Source organism: Nomascus leucogenys, chromosome 2, assembly GCF_006542625.1.
Source record: "Nomascus leucogenys isolate Asia chromosome 2, Asia_NLE_v1, whole genome shotgun sequence".
Taxonomy (NCBI): Eukaryota; Metazoa; Chordata; class Mammalia; order Primates; family Hylobatidae; genus Nomascus; species Nomascus leucogenys.
In genome coordinates this window covers 107,167,889-107,179,647 of record NC_044382.1, presented here as the reverse complement: position 1 = coordinate 107,179,647, position 11,759 = coordinate 107,167,889, and the positions used below count along the sequence as shown (strand labels likewise).

The following is an 11,759-nucleotide window of genomic DNA, read 5'->3' as shown; positions in this document are numbered from 1 at the left end:
ACAAAAAATATTAGCCGGGCGTGGTGGCGGGTGCCTGTAGTCCCAGCTACTCGGAGAGGCTGAGGCAGGAGAATGGGGTGAACCCGGGAGGCAGAGCTTGCAGTGAGCTGAGATTGCACCACTGCACTCCAGCCTGGGCGACAGAGCGAGACTCCGTCTCAAAAAAAAAAAAAAAAAAATTATATTAAAACAGTAACATACATTTGTGTGTATGAGGGAGAAATACTTAAATTTAAAATATTATATAATCACAAGAAAGCCCGGATATTCCTTGGGCAACCAAGAAAATTAAAGCCTGTTTTATATCCCAATATAGAAGAGAGACTTAATATAAGTAACAGTGTTCAGTGCTTGCAACCCAAGTCAATTTGTACTCATGTTAGATAAGTTTAAATTCTAAAGGCTACAAAAATCCTGATAAATCAAAGGGGAAAATTCATTTTAAAACAAAGTTATTCAAGATGAAAGAATGGCATGTCTTCAGTTAGAGAACTGCCTGCTATCAGGTGATTTCTTGCTAATGTGTTTAAAGATTTTGGACTTCTCAGCTTTGGTAGCCAAATCCACCACCACCTCCTTGTTTTTTCTGCTTGCCTTCATTGCTCTTGAGTTTCAGATCAATAAAGGGAGGCACCTTGAAAGCAAAAGACAGAGCAACTTGAGAAAAATTTAAGTTATTCACATTAAAGATCTGTTTCAGAGAATGGGAATCATAGGCTTGTATGTATGACTTATGTTTCCTGGGCTGACTTATGAAGAAAGTAATTCTTTTTAATCAGTTTCTCAAGTTGAGACTGAATGTCAGAAATTTTAGACCAGGAAAAGTCAAATTCACTTAATGGAATCTTGGATTGTTTCAAGTAGCAGAGAAAACCCAATTTTCTCTCCCATTTAGGCCTCTGGCTGTTCTACCCACTCAATGAATATATTCCTTAGGGTCATCTGGAGGGTCATACTGAACAATCCAGTCCACTTCAGTAATGTCCAGTCCTCTTGCTGCCACATCTGTGCACAATAGTGTTCCGAAATCTGCGTTGGAGAACTGGAAGAATGTGGTTGTATGCTTATTTTGCTTTTGCTTTTCATGAATAGCCAACATGAGCAAATCAATGTAGTTCGGCAACTCATAGTGGTATTTCATGGACATACAAGATGAAAAGAAGACCATAAGCTTCTTCTTTCAGTTCTTAAGGAATGTAAAGAGCAGAAGGAATCTCTTCATAAGGACAAACAACATATCCTTGCTCAAGACCACACACTGTTTCATTAGCATTATCACCATCATCACCAACATACAACGGCACCTTTTTCAGAGAAATCCTTGCCAGGTCTTCAACTTTTTGAGTTTGGGTGGCAGAAAAGATCATAGTCTGTCTATGTGTTGGCAAAAGTTTAATAATTTGCTTTAATTCCTCTTCAAACCCAACATCCAAGATATGATCAGCTTCATCAATAACCAGACACTGCAGGTTTTTATACATAAACCCTGGGGTATTCTGCATATGGTCCAGCAGACGGCCTGGTGTGGCCACAGTGATGTTGATCCCATTAGCAAGTTTCTGTGCTTCAGCAGATCTGTTATCCCACCCATTATCAACCCATAGGTATGCACGTCCTGAGTCATTAGCTCCTTAAGAACCACCAAAAATTTGCATGGTTAGTTCTCTAACAGGTGAGAGAATAAGGACTCCCATTCCATTCCTGGGCATGAACTTTAACTTAACCATGAGTTCAACTGCAGGGATGAGAAAATCCAGGGTTTTACCACTTCCTGTTTTTGCAGCTGCTAGATGATCCCTGCTTTCCAGAAGTGGTCTTATACTTTTATGGTGAATTTCAGTCATATTTGTAAAATCCATTTCTTTTATTGCCTTCAGAGTGTTTTCATTGACAAGATTATATAGAGAAGCAAGTGAAGTATATTCAAAAGCTCCTGCCAGTCCCAGGGGCAGGCTGGGCACCTCACTGTCACCTTCATCATTATCTGGCTTCTCCACATTATTTTCTGTTTCTTTAGGAGTCTCGGCACTTTCTTCTTGAGATTCCTTTCTTTTTGTATCAGGCCCAGCATCATTCATCATTTTTCTTTTTTTCTTCTTCATTTTTGATTCTGGATTGGGAGACTGCATTGCTGCTTCTCCGTTGGTTAATACAGTGGATTTCTGGGGAGATTTTTAAACTTTTATATTTTACACTGCTTCTTGAGACACATCTCCACTTTGAGCTTCTGATAAGCCCACATTCATAGAATGTCTTGATTTTTTAACCTTTCCATCTCCCATTGTTTCTTCAGACACATCTCCATTTTGAGTTTCTGATAGGGTCAGATTTGAGGCCCCCTGCAACTGTAGGTTCCGCTGCTGCAATTTGAGGTTCTGCTTCTAGATCTTCTTGCACAGGAGTTTCATCAGCAGGTGGGACATGCTGTCCAAGAAGTGCCTAGACCAGGGCGCCACACAGTACAGCTACTGAATTCTTCGGGCTGCTGTTACTTCCCTTCCAGCCGCACGTGTGCTGCTCAGCCAACCGGAAATGCCTGTAGTAGATCTTTCTCACTATGTGGATTCAAACATGTCATGAGCCCATAATGTTTTTTAAACACAACTTATAATCAATATCATCACATCTTTAACTTATTCTAGGCATGTTAAATTCTATTTATCCCCATATAATGTTATCATTAATAGAATAATGGATTTCAGAACAAAATCTAAATCATTAAATAAAATAGAGATTAGGTAATATACAGGCTCTAGTATATTTTACATATAATATACTCTCAACATTTAAATAAAAACTTGAGTTTGATAAATGACATTATCCTCGCAGGGGAAGATAAAATATTTTCCTTCACTCATTGCTAGGTTCACTGTTGCAGTCCTGATAACAAATGACAGATTAATAAAAGTATACATGTGTATTTAATAAGCTTTACATGACACAGGAGGCTTCATAAGGAAATGAAGACTCAAAGAAATGGATAAACCAGTGTATTTTTTAAGCCAATATATTGTTTTGTGGTAGGTTTCATGAAAACATCGACAATTGTGGAGCACTATAATCGGGTAAAAAAGTATGATTAAAATGGCAATAAACTGGGGGGAACTTAGCAAGACTTGTTTATTCAGATTTGTCTCTGTGACTCGTGTCTTTGGAGGTAAGAATGTTTCTTTCCTCCAGGCATAGGGAGGGTATCTCTTCAATAAGTGTCTTGTGACCTGCTTCTGGAGAAATTCAGAAAATCCTTTTTAGGTTTTATCACTTGCTTCAGGAAAGAATGGCTCGGGGAACGTAAAAATGACTTTTTGTCTTCTGATGTGTTTTCAAATGCCAAGGTGCCATATTTTGGGGTAGACTCTCCTGAAACCCATCATCTTTAAGAAGCAGCGCTATCTCTGTTGATTTTTCTCTATGGAAGGCATTAAGAACCCTACTGTTTTATCTCCTTCATTAATTCATTCAATTCTAATTGAAGATCTACATCATACAAGGTACTATGCCAAGTGCTTAAAAAAAAATGCCAGGACGAACTCCAAATGTTTTGGTGAACCAATGCTGAATCATACTCTGACACATAGTAGGTATTCAATAAATATTAGTTAAATAAGTACAATTTCAATATTTTCTCTATCTAATCTTACCTTTTTCAGATCAATTTAACCTTTCCACCTATTTGCCTTCCCAGATAGCCCAGGAAAGACCAAAAGAAAGCAGATGTACTGTCATACTGTGTATGGCTTACCTATATTGACCCATGCACAAGATGAATCACAAGATATTGATATTTATAATTGTAGAGGATTTTGTATTCTTTCAACATAAGTTTTGGTTTAAAATTAATCACACATATCAATTAACAGAGCTAAATCTACCTATAGAATATTTTCAGTTGATCTAGTGGCCATGACATTCAGTATTCTTTTTTATTCCTATCAAATTTGTTCACATTTAAAAACATCAATGCCTACTTTGTGTGGGTACATATTGTATATATTTATATGGGACATGAGATGTTTTGATATAGGCATTCAATGTGTAATAATCACATCATAGAATATATTCATCCCCTCAAGCATTTATCCTTTTTGTTACAAACAATCTATCTCTTTTAGTTATTTTAAAATGTCTAATTAAATTATTATTGACAATAGTCACTCTGTTGTGCTATGAAATACTAGGTCTTATTCATCTTCCTAACTTTTTTGTATCCATTATATGCTTTTAGTTATTTTAAAATGCACAATTGAATTATTACTCAGTATGGTCACTCTGTTGTGCTATGAAATAATAGGTCTTATTCATTCTCTCTAACTATTTTTTGGTATCAATTATACTCTTTTAGTTATTTAAAAATGTGGAATTAAATTATTATTGACTGTAGTCTATCTGTTGTGCTATGAAATACTAGCTCTTAGTCTTTCTGTTTTTTTTTTTGTATCCACTAACCATTTCCACTTCTCCCCGACTTTTTCCCACTACCCCTCCCAGCCTTTGGTAACCATCCTTCCACTCTCTATCTCCGTAAGTTTAATTGTTCTGATTTTTAGTTTCCACAAATAAGTGAGAACATGCAAAGTTTGTCTTTCTGTGCTTGACTTATTTTACTTAACATAATGACCTCCAATTCCATTCATATTGTTGCATATGACAAGATCTCATTCTTTTGTATGGCTGCATAGTACTCGCTTGTGTATATGTACCACATTTTCTTTATCCAATCGTTGGTTGATGAACACTTTTGTTGTTTCCAAATCCTGGCAATTTTGAACAGTGCTGCAGCAAACATGAGAGTACAAATATCTCTTAGGTATACTGATTTTCTTTCTTTTGGGTGTATACTCAGCAGTGGCATTGCTAGATTGGATTGGATGGTATATCTTTTTTTGTCTTCTTTGAGGAATCTCCAAACTCCCCTCCATATTGGTTTTACTCATTTATATTCTCACCAATAGTATACAAGGTTTCCCTTTTCTCTACACCCTCTCCAGCATTAGTTATTGCCCATGTTTGGATAAAAGGCATTTTAACTGGGGTGAGAAGATACCTCATTGCAGCTTTGATTTTCATTTATCTGATAATCAATGATGTTGAGCATCTTTTCATATGCTCGTTTTCCATTTGTATGTCTTCTTTTGAGAAATGTCTATTCAAATGTTTTGCCCATTTAAAAATTTTACTAGATATTTTTCCTATAAAGTCGTTTGAGTTTCTTATATATTTTGGTTATTATTCTCTTGCAGACGCATAGTTTGCAAATATTTTATCCTGTTCTGTGGGTTATCTCTTCACTCAGTTGATTGTATCCTTTGCTGTGCAGAAGTATTTTAACTTAATATGATCTCATTTGTTTATTTTTGCTTTGGATGCCTGTGGTTTGTGGGGTCTTACTCAAGAAATTTTTGACCAATATCTTGGAGAGTTTTTCCAATGTTTTCTTGTGGTAGTTTCATAGTTTAAGAAGGTCTTAGATTTAAGTCTTTAGATTAACATCTTCAACTTAAGTCTTTAATCCATTTTGATGTAATTTTTGTATGTGACAAGAGATAGAGGTCCAATTTCCTTCTTCTGCATATGGATATTAGGTTTTCCTAGCACCATTTATTGAAGAGACTGTTGTTTCTCCAATGTATGTTCTTGACACTGTTATAAAAAATGAGTTCAGTGAAAGTGTTTGGACTTGTTTGTGGGTTCTCTATTCCATTCCATTAGTCTATGTGTCTGTTTTTATGCAATTTCCATGCCTTTTTAATTACTATAGCTAAATAGTATTATTTGAAGTCAAGTAAAGTGATTCCTTCAGTTTTGTTCTTTCTGCTGTAGATAGCTTTGGCTATTCCAGGACTTTTGTGGTTCCATTTAAGTTTTAGGATAGTTTTTTCTATTTCTGTGAATGTCACTGGTGTTTTGATAGGGATTGCATTGAATCTGTAGATTGCTTTGGGCAGTATGGAAATTTTAATAGTATTGATTCTTCCAATGCATGAACATGAAATATCTTTCTGTTTTGTGTGTGTGTGTGTGTGTGTGTGTCCTTCAATTTCTTTCATCAGTGTTTTACAGCTTTCATTGAAGAAATCTTTTATTTTGTTGATTAAGTTAATTCCTAGACATTTTATTTCATTTGCAGATATTGTAAGTGGGATTCCTTTTTTGATTTCTTTTTCAGATTATTCAGTGTTGGCATATAGAGATGCTACTAATTTTTGTATGTTGATTTTGTATTCTGCCACTTTATTGATTTGTTTATCAGTTCTAATAGTTTTTTTTTGGGTAGAGTCTTTAGATTTTTCCAAATATAAGATCCTATGTTCTGCAAAGAAGGATAATTTGATTTCTTTCTAATTTGGGTGCTCTTTATTTCTTTCTGCTGTTTGCCTGCTCAACCTAGGACTTCCAGTACTATACTGAATAACAGTGGTGAAAGTTAGCATCCTTATTCTGTTCCACATCTTAGAGGAAGGGCTTTAGTTTTCTTTTATTCAGTATGATACTAGCTGTATGATTTTTATATATGGCTTTTTATTATGTTGAGACATGTTCCTTCTATATGCAGTTTTTAAAATTTTTTTATTTATTTATTTTTATTTATTTATTTTTTATTATTATACTTTAGGTTTTAGGGTACATGTGCACAATGTGCAGGTTTGTTACATATGTATCCATGTGCCATGTTGTTTTGCTGTACCCATTAACTCGTCATTTAGCATTAGGTATATTTGCTAATGCTGTCCCTCCCCCCTCCCTGCACCCCACAACAGTCCCCTGAGTGTGATGTTCCCCTTCCTGTGTCCATGTGTTCTCATTGTTCAATTCCCACCTATGAGTGAGAACATGCCGTGTTTAGTTTTTTGTCCTTGCGATAGTTTACGGAGAATGATGTTTTCCAGTTTCATCCAAGTCCCTACAAAGGACACGAGCTCATCATTTTTTATGGCTGCATAGTATTCTATGGTGTATGTGTGCCACATTTTCTTAATCCAGTCTATCGTTGTTGGACATTTGGGTTGGTTCCAACTCTTTGCTATTGTGAATAGTGCCACAATAAACATACGTGTGCATGTGTCTTTATAGCAGCATGATTTATAGTCCTTTGGGTATATACCCAGTAATGGGATGGCTGGGTCAAATGGTATTTCTAGTTCTAGATCCCTGAGGAATCTCCACCCTGACTTCCACAATGGTTGAACTAGTTTACAGTCCCACCAACAGTGTAAAAGTGTTCCCATTTCTCCACATCCTCTCCAGCACCTGTTGTTTCCTCACTTTTTAATGATGGCCATTCTAACTGGTGTGAGATGGTATCTCACTGTGGTTTTGATTTGCATTTCTCTGATGGCCAGTGATGATGAGAATTTTTTCATGTGTTTTTTGGCTGCATAAATGTCGTTTTTTGAGAAGTGTCTGTTCATGTCTTTTGTCCACTTTTTGATGGGGTTGTTTGTTTTTTTCTTGTAAATTTGTTTGAGTTCATTGTAGATTCTGGATATTAGCCCTTCGTCAGATGAGTAGGTTGCAAAAATTTTCTCCCATTCTGTAGGTTGCCTGTTCACTCTGATGGTAGTTTCCTTTGCTGTGCAGAAGCTCTTTAGTTTAATTAGATCCCATTTGTCAATTTTGGCTTTTGTTGCCATTGCTTTTGGTGTTTTAGACATGAAGTCCTTGCCCACGCCTATGTCCTGAATGGTATTGCCTAGGTTCTCTTGTAGGATTTTAATGGTTTTAGGTCTAACATTTAAGTCTTTAATCCATCTTGAATTAATTTTTGTATAAGGTGTAAGGAAGGGATCCAGTTTCAGCTTTCTACATATGGCTAGCCAGTTTTCCCAGCACCATTTACAAAATAGGGAATCCTTTCCCCATTTCTTGTTTTTGTCAGATAGTTGTAGATATGCGGGATCATTTCTGTGGACTCTGTTCTGTTCCATTGATCTATGTCTCTGTTGTGGTACCAGTACCATGCTGTTTTGGTTACTGTAGTCTTGTAGTATAGTTTGAAGTCAGGTAGCGTGGTGCCTCCAGCTTTGTCCTTTTGGCTTAGGATTGACTTGGCGATGCGGGCTCTTTTTTGGTTCCATATGAACTTCAAAGTAGTTTTTTCCAATTCTGTGAAGAAAGTCATTGGTAGCTTGATGGGGATGGCATTGAATGTATAAATTACCTTGGGCAGTATGGCCATTTTCACGATATTGATTCTTCCAACCCATGAGCATGGAATGTTCTCCCATTTGTTTGTATCCTCTTTTATTTCATTGAGCAGTGGTTTGTAGTTCTCCTTGAAGAGGTCCTTCAGATCCCTTGTAAGTTGGATTCCTAGGTATTTTATTGTCTTTGAAGCAATTGTGAATGGGAGTTCACTCATGATTTGGCTCTCTGTTTGTCTGTGATTGGTGTACAAGAATGCTTGTGATTTTTGTACATTGATTTTGTATCCTGAGACTTTGCTGAAGTTGCTAATCAGCTTAAGGAGATTTTGGGCTGAGACAATGGGGTTTTCTAGATATACAATCATGTCATCTGCAAACAGGGACAATTTGACTTCCTCTTTTCCTAATTGAATACCCTTTATTTCCTTCTCCTGCCTGATTGCCCTGGCCAGAACTTCCAGCACTATGTTGAATAGGAGTGGTGAGAGAGGGCATCCCTGTCTTGTGCCAGTTTTCAAAGGGAATGCTTCCATTTTTTGCCCATTCAGTATGATATTGGCTGTGGGTTTGTCATAGATAGCTCTTATTATTTTGAGATACATCCCATCAATACCTAATTTATTGAGAGTTTTTAGCATGAAGGGTTATTGAATTTTGTCAAAGGCCTTTTCTGCATCTATTGAGATAATCATGTGGTTTTTGTCTTTGGTTCTGTTTATATGCTGGATTACATTTATTGATTTGCGTATGTTGAACCAGCCTTGCATCCCAGGGATGAAGCCCACTTGATCATGGTGTATAAGCTTTTTGATGTGCTGCTGGATTCGGTTTGCCAGTATTTTATTGAGGATTTTTGCATCAATGTTCATTAAGGATATTGGTCTGAAATTCTCTTTTTTGGTTATGTCTCTGCCAGGCTTTGGTATCAGGACAATGCTGGCTTCATAAAATGTGTTAGGGAGGATTCCCTCTTTTTCTATCGATTGGAATAGTTTCAGAAGGAATGGTACCAGTTCCTCCTTGTACCTCTGGTAGAATTTGGCTGTGAATCCATCAGGTCCTGGACTCTTTTTGGTTGGTAAGCTATTGATTATTGCCACAATTTCAGAACCTGTTATTGGTCTATTCAGAGATTCAACTTCTTCCTGGTTTAGTCTTGGGAGGGTGTATTTGTCGAGGAATTTATCCATTTCTTCTAGATTTTCTAGTTTATTTGCATAGAGGTGTTTGTAGTATTCTCTGATGGTAGATTGTATTTCTGCGGGATCGGTGGTGATATCCCCTTTTTCATTTTTTTTGCATCTATTTGATTCTTCTCTCTTTTCTTCTTTATTAGTCTGGCTAACTGGGTGGTGCCTCCCAGTTAGGCTGCTCAGGGGTGAGGGACCCACTTTAGGAGGCAGTCTGTCCGTTCTCAGATCTCCAGCTGCGTGCTGGGTGAACCACTACTCTCTTCAAAGCTGTCAGTCAGACAGGGACATTTAAGTCTGTGGAGGTTCCTGCTGACTTTTTGTTTGTCTGTGCCCTGCCCCCAGAGGTGGAGCCTACAGACGCAGGCAGGCCTCCTTGAGCTGTGGTGGGCTCCATCCAGTTCGAGCTTCCTGGCTGCTTTGTTTACCTAAGCAAGCCTGGGCAATGGCGGGCGCCCCTGCCCCAGCCTCGCTGCCACCTTGCAGCTTGATCTCAGACTGCTGTGCTAGCAATCAGCGAGACTTCGTGGGCATAGGACCCTCCGAGCCAGGTGCGGGACACAATCTCCTAGTGTGCCGTTTTCCAGGCCCGTTGGAAAAGCACAGTATTAGGGTGGGACTGACACGATATTCCAGGTGCCATCTGTTACCCCTTTCTTTGAATAGGAAAGGGAACTCCCTGACCCCTTGCGCTTCCCGAGTGAGGCAATGCCTCGCCCTGCTTCAGTTCGTGCACAGTGCGCTTCACCGACTGTCCTGCACCCACTGTTTGGCACTCCCTAGTGAGATGAAACTGGTACCTCAAACAAATGCAGAAATCACCCATCTTCTGTGTTGCTCAGGCTGGGAGCTGTAGACCAGAGCTGTTCTTATTCGGCCATCTTGGCTCCACCACCCTTATATGCAGTTTTTTGAGAGTTTTTATCATGAAAGGATGTCAAATTTTATCAAATGATTTTTAGCATCAATTGATATGATGATATGCTTTTTGTCCTTCATTCTGTTGATATGATGTACCACATTTATTGATTCATGTAAATTGAACCAGCCTTGCATTTCTGGGATAAGTCCCCGTGGTCATGATAAATTATCTTTTTAATGAATTGTTTAATTCAGTTTGCCAGTATTTTGCTGAGAAATTTTGCTTCAATACTCATGAGAGATATTGGCCTATAATTTTCTTTTCTTGATATGGTCTGGTTTTGGTATCAGGGTAATACTGGGCTTGTAGAATGCATTTGGAAGTATCCCCTCCTTCTATACTTTTTGGAAAACTTTGAGTAGAATTGATATTATGTCTTTTGTAAATGTTTGGTAGAATTCAGCATTGAAGCTATCAGGACCTGGGCTTTTCTTAGCTAGGAGACCTTTTTTTTCTTTATTTTTTCTAAAAAACCAAAAAACAAAAAATGAAATACATGTGCAGAAACTGCTGATTTTTTACATAGGTATATGTGTGCCAGAGTGGTTTGCTGTACCTATTGACCCATCCTCTAAGTTCCCTCCCCTCACCCCCCACATCCCAACAGGCCCCTGTGTGTGCTGCTCCCCTCTCTGTGTCCATGTGTTCGCAATGTTCAACTCCACTTATGAGTGAGAATATGTGGTGTTTGGTATTTTGTTCCTGTGTTAGTTTAGTCAGGATGATAGCTTCCAGCTTCACCCATGTCCCTGCAAAGAACGTGATCTCATTTTTCTTTATGGCTGCATAGTATTCCATGGTGTATATGTACCACATTTTCTTTGTCCATTCTATCGTTGATGGGCATTTGGGTTAGTTCCATGTCTTTGCTATTGTAAATAGTGCTGCAATAAACATACGTGTGCATGTGTCTTTATAGTAGAATGATTTATATGCCTTTTATTATATAAATCATTCCTGTAGTAGAATGATTTATATGGTGGAATGATTTATAATCCCAGAAATGGGATTGCTGGATCCAGTGGTATTTCTGATTCTACATCCTTGAGGAATCGCCATACTGTCTTTCACAATGTTGAACTCATTTACATTCCCACCAACAGTATAAAAGCATTCCTTTTCCTCCACAGCCTTGCCAACATCTATTGTTTCCTCTCCTGACTTTTTATTGATCGCCATTCTAACTGGTGTATCTTATTGTGGTTTAGATTTGCATTTCTCTGGTGATCAGTGATATTAAGCTTTTTTTTTTTTATGTTTGTTGGCCATGTAAATGTCTGCTTTTGAGAAGTGTCTGTTCATATCATTTGCCCAGTTTTTGATGGGGTTGTTTGTTTTATCTTGTAAATATGTTTAAGTTCCTTGTAAATTCTGGATATTAGGCCTTTATCAGATGGGTAGATTGCAAAAATTTTCTCCCATTCTGTAGGTTTCCTATTCACTCTGAGGATAGTTTCTTTTCCTGTGCAGAAGCTCTTTAGTTTAATTAGATCCCATTTGTCA

The 11,759-nt window shown here is 37.7% G+C and overlaps 1 pseudogene; it reads right to left on the bottom strand.

Annotated features, from left to right (window-relative positions):
* Nucleotides 1-480: 480 nt before the first annotated feature.
* Nucleotides 481-2,423, bottom strand: LOC100604939 (annotated as a pseudogene).
* Nucleotides 2,424-11,759: the final 9,336 nt, after the last annotated feature.